We start from the raw sequence: 6,435 nt of genomic DNA on the forward strand, positions 1-6,435 counted from the left end.
CATTAGCATCCGTTTTATGTAGGTGGCTCACTTGGGCGCAAGTGGAAGGACAACACACATTTCCAGCTGTAGCTAATTTTGTAGCTTTACAAATTCTAAAATAGTATTATTATTCTCTGCCTTTTAAGGAACTAATGGTTTTTTTTACCCCCCTCAATTAAAATTTGTGGCCGAGCATTCACATGCTCTAAAAATTTAGTGCAAATATTAAAGAAAATATATTTGATCAAATGAAAAACTCAATTTTTTATTGGCTGAACATATTTTCCTTGGATTTTTCTGATTTTTTTATTTGAGAATTTATAATAAAAATTGCTGTCCATGAACAGTAAATAGGAGTGCAGATCAGGACAGGTGTGGTTTGCCTCCATTTTGGAAGCTTCCAAGTCATATCTTGTTCATGGAGCTCATTCAATGTCTCCTATGTTTGTGAATCGGCAGTTTGGGTTTGCCAAGAAGAACCTCGCCAAAGCTGAAGTGGGATTCGAACCCGCGACCTCCTTGATCCCCATTTTCGGCCATTGCGTTCGCTCTAAAACTCTAAAAAAACAATCAATAGTAGTAGAAGAAGTGCATTAAAGAAACATGAGAAGCATGAAATAAAATATACCCATAAACGTTTGTGTATATATATTATAGAAAGAAAGGCACCCGGACTAAAGAAGAAACTTGTGCTACAATACAGAGCTTAGTGTTTTCATGTGTCGTCTTCTTCACATTTGTGAATAGAGCACAACCCATATGTAATTTTTTGCGTGGAATTTCGGCCATAAAGAGGGTCTCTGGTAGTTCGATATGTGTATCTGACAGTTTGTCTTGTCCGTTGAATTTATTGTTAAGCAAGCAAATATTATCATTATTTGCATATCCTCTTGACATACACAAAATTGAAACTAAAAAATAATTTTCCAAACAATTTCTACACCTACAACCCCATTATTTCCCAAACAATTTCTATATCTACAACCCCATTATGACCCCAAAAGGCAGGGACTCCAACTTGCAAAGAGCTCTTGTTGGATTTAAGTGATTTTTAGTTCCTTTACGGCATAGAAATATTGGGGAGGTCTCTCTCTTTAAACATTGATTAAATATTTCTTTCCCGCTCAATAGCATAATTTAATTTTCCTTTTACTAGACTATTATTAAATGTTTACAAAGGAGAGTTGATTACTTCAACAATTTCATGTTAAGTGTTAATAGATTTATGTTAGTCAAGTTAGAGTTGTTGTATACTTTCAATTTTTTGAGAGGTTCTACATACATTAGAAAGCAAGAGAACTCGTAGAAGTATATAATGGTAGTAGATTGTAAAGCAATAGGCCCAAACAATTAGTGCGCAAATACTTCTCATATTAACTTTTGATGAAATTGATTGAAAAAAACCAATCATATATTGCTTTTTCGAATACTTTTTTACTATCTATGTGCACTTAATAGACTTGCATTTTTTTCCTCTAAATGTTAATATTGAATTATCTAGCATTGATTAGAATTGTTGGTGGTTTATAAAGGCCTTGTTAGTTCTCCATAGGAGACCATAGGAGAGAACTCACACCTCTTGGGATCTATTGTAGTGTGTTACAAAATATATTTTGAGAAAAAATGTAGTTATAAGGACATATGACCTGCATGCAAAAAGAGAACATGCATCTTATCTATGTTGTCATATTTTGCTTTTGCAACTATTACATCTATCAAAATTCTTCTAGTCTTTATGATTTGGGTGGGTGCCTATTTCTATAACAAAGGGAAAAAAGCTTTTGTGTGTGTTATGGAAGGCCTTTCCAATAGACAACAATTTCTTTAAAGCATTTCATCAAACATTTAAATATCTCTCGTTTATACCAATTACAATTGCTAGGTGGAATAGATGACCTAACATAATAAAAGATAAAACAATTGAACTCATACATCGATGTTATTCTGAATAAGTTAATTAGGACTTATATAGTCCCCAAATATTCAATCATGAACTCGCTACATTATTTCCAAAGCAATACCAAGCATCAAAGCATGTTACTTCATAAGATCGCTCAAGACCCGATTGAAGAAACACATGTACACTAGCAATTCATATCTCCTCAATCAATGTGTACCACCAACATAGTCATCACATAATCCAAGAATAGTAACAAAAAGCATGAATACTAGTAGAAACATTTGCAGCATCTTCAACATGAAAATTAAACTCATCTTTAGCACTAAACTCAAGAATGCTTCAACTATTAAACTTAAACAAATTAAAAAATAGCTTGTTGTACTCATAATCATGAATAATAACTACAGACACAAAGATAAGACATAACAATAATTCCATCATCCGTAACCTTTGTATTATCAAACCGTGTTCATACCAAACCAAATACACAACCTCTATACTTAGGAACACTGTAGAACCATAAACCAAAAACTTTACCAAACCTCATCTAAACAACCATCTAAACCTTTATAAGTTGACAGGCATCAACTATTGTCATCTAAGAAACTCTAACAAGAATAACACTTTAGATCTTCAATGTAATGCCCAAACCAATAATAATGCCAAAGGAATGCATTATCTTCAATAAAAAAAAGAATATGTTGATATCAATGAAAAAAAATGTCACCATAACAACAATCTCCCCCTTTGGCATTAATGGAAACATATGAAGTGATAAACTGATCAATACACACAATAATGATATATCCATCTAATCACTCTAAAAGCAAATTCAATATTATCTCTCCTTGTAAAATCACATTTTTCACACAATATATCTCCCCATTTGACATCAATGGTGAAGGGGCCAAGGATGTTAAAAAGAAAAACTGACAATTCTAATATGACCTCAAAAAGTTGACTCAATAAATGCATTTGTGAACCAATCAAGACTTGCTCCCCCCGAGGATAAGTCCCCAACACACCAATCCAAAAATCATTAATATGTTAATGCACCAGACTAATGTCATTTCAACCATCTTAATTCTGACCAAGATGGGTTATGACCCCAAGTTTACCTTGGAAATACTCAAATGTATGAACTGTACTAAAGGCTTTGTGAAAATATTTGCAATTTTCACTTTAGTAGGCACATAATCTAATCTAACTTCTTTATCATTCACTTTATCTCTCAAGAAATGACACTTGATTAAAATATGTTTTGTCCTTGAATATTGTACTGAATGCTTTGAAATATTAATAACACTTGAATAGTCATAGTATATAACTATAGGTTTATTAATGCATACCTTCAAATCTTTAAACATCTACTCCATCCAAATAACTTGGACAACTCCTAGCAACAACAACTTACTCTTCTTCATCTATAGATTGTGAGATACAAACCTACTTCTTACCATTCCAATAGATTGGTCTTTTACCTAAGAAGAATACATGGCCACTAGTACTTTTTTTTTCTCATCTACATATCTTACCCAATCTGCATTGAGATAAGCACAAAGTGCAAAGTCCTTCTCTCTTTCAAACCATAAAATATAAGAAAATGTTCCTCTTAAATATCTAAATATTATCTTTATAGTAGCAACATGTGATTCCCTTGGTTCAATTTGATATTTAGGAACAATACCAGTAATATTTACAATATTAGATCTAGATTGTATCAAGTATAGAAATCCTCTAATCATGTATAAGTAACTAGTTTGATTTGTACAATGGGATTCATCATCTTTAGTCAATTCATAATCTTCCACCATAGGAGTACCAATAAGTATGGATTTTTTCATTCCAAACTTCTTAAATAACTCTCTAACATATTGAGACTATGTAACAAAGATTCCTTTTCTAATTGTATAATTTGGAATCCAAGAAGAATTTCATTTCATTGATCATAGACATTTCTAACTCTTTTTGCATTTCATTTGCAAATCCTTTACTTAATTCATCATCACCTCCAAAAATAGTATCATCAACAAAAACTTCAACAACTAGAATATTGCCATAAGTTAATTTCAACTATAAGTTATTATATATAGTCCCTTCTGTGAAACTAATCTTCAAAAAATATCTATCTAATCTATCATACTAGGATTGCAAATCTTACTTCAATCCATACAAAGCTTTCTGCAATTTAAAAACCATATCTCCTTCATTAGTTAGAGTAAATCCACTAGGTTGTTCAATATAGGCATGGTCCTCTAACTTACCATTAAGAAAAGTTGACTTAACATCCATCTGATAAATTTTGCAAATTCTATAACTAGCATATGCAAGTAATAGTCTAATTGCCTCAATGCTTGCAACAGAAGCAAAAATTTTCATTCAAATCAATACCTTCCATTTGTGAATAAACTTTGTATACCAGTCTTACTTTATCTTGAACCACCTTACTTTGCTCACTCAACATATTTTAGAATACCCATTTAGTTGTGATGGCATTCATGTTCAAGGGTCTAGGAATAAGAACCCAAGTATTGTTCTTCTAAATATGATCCAATTCTTCTTCCATTGTTTTATTCCAACTCTTATCTTTATAGGATTTATTAACATCTTTAGGCTTATTCTCACATATTAGCCATGTTTCATTCCTAGGAATCTTCCCTGTACTCTTAACACTTCTATTAATATCACAATAATAGCATTATCCTAATGATATTAACCCTTACATACCTTAAAGTTATCAGAGTAGGTCTTGTAGCATTCTCCTTAATATTGGCCCTATCAATGTTGTCCTCTATCTATTCAACCAAACAATTCAATAATTTAATATGGCTCTATATTTCCTTATTTTGATTCTCATCTTCATGTATTTCATACTTGTAATCACTTCCAAAACTTTTCGCAGTTTCATCAACTCTAATATTTGTGACATTTGTAATATTTTATCTTAGTAAAGTAACTAATAAAAATTCCTTCATCACACCTTGAATCAAAATTCCACAGTAGGAGCAAGAAAATACCATAATTTAAAGAAAAACCAATTATATTGGCTCCCTTCTTTATCTAAACTTTGTTTAACATATACATTGTAGTACATACAACCTCTCTCCAGTGGACTTGTGGTACCTTTCCTTCAATCATCATGGTTCTATTTGTTCCTAAAATAGATTTGTTTCTTTTCACAACAACACCATTCTACTATGGGGTTCGTGTAGCAAAATTATGCATCTTAAGTCTATGATGTTCATAAAAAGCGTAGAATTCCCCAAATGTGAATTCACCTCCTCTATCTAATCTCAAGCACAATAATTTTATTTTGAATTTAGTATCAACCATCTTCTTAAGATCTTATTTTTTTAAAGCTTTTCATTTCTCTTTTGAAGATGTCACCCACAACATTATATTATAGTTATCAATGAATATCATAAAGAGTTTGTATCCTTAGTAGCTTATCATTTTTGTAGAACCACACAAATTTGTATACAACAAATCTAGCAAACCATTTGAAGTAAAAATCATATTTCCAAAGATAAATCTAGTCACCTTTCTTAGTTGGCATTCTTTACACATATTGTTAGGCCTTATAGTCTAGGCAAATCTCTCATAGCATTATTCATACCAACTTTTATCATATTATAAAAATTTACATGACAAAATCGTTTGTCACAACTAACTATAATCAATTTAAAAAATCAAGAATGTACTCTCAAATGTTCTCAATTGAAATATGTCACCTTTAGTCTACTTAGTAAATACAATCAATTCAACATTGCCTCCAAGAATTTTGCACATGTCACTCGTAAATTCCAATTTGCAACCTTTAGCTAATAATTGTCCAACACTCAACATATCATGTTTGAAACCTTCAACATATAAAACATCTTCAATATTATTCTTACCATTAAGATAAATAGTTCATTTTCCTTTTATCCAACAAAGGGTGTCATTATTGAACCTAACAAAACCTCTATTACAATCTTTAAATTTAACAAGTTTATCCTTATCACCAAACATATGATGTAAATATCGACTATCTATAACCCATTCCTTTATTTTCTTAACATGTGAAACTAAATCTCTCTCTTTATTAGTAATTTCTTCTTTGATGGAGATTAAAACAATGTATTCTTTGCTAGCAATATATTCATTATTAGTCAAACCTTTATTAGCAACACATAACTCTTATGTCCCTCATGTCTGTATTTCTTATATTGTCCTTTAAATTACAGATCTCTAACTTTTCCAGGACATCTAGATGCAACATGACCAATCTCACAACAATTAAATCATTTCAAAGGTATTTTTATTTCATACTTACCAAGTCCTTTAGTTAGTCTTCTAGCAATCAAGGCTTTTAGATCATCTATCTATCTTTATTCTTCTCCAATCTCTTCTCAATATCTACCATATCTTCAAAATTGAGAAGAAATTGATGAACTTGCACAACTATTATACTCAACTATTCTTCTATCATTATTTTAGTAGAAGGGTTCCAGTATATAATCAATCTTCTATCCTTATTAATTGTAGTTTTAAATGCAGTCTCAACCTTAAGA

Source organism: Cupressus sempervirens, chromosome 3 (genome assembly GCF_028749045.1).
Source record: "Cupressus sempervirens isolate cs-2001-9-10 chromosome 3, ASM2874904v1, whole genome shotgun sequence".
In the NCBI taxonomy this organism is placed as follows: domain Eukaryota; kingdom Viridiplantae; phylum Streptophyta; class Pinopsida; order Cupressales; family Cupressaceae; genus Cupressus; species Cupressus sempervirens.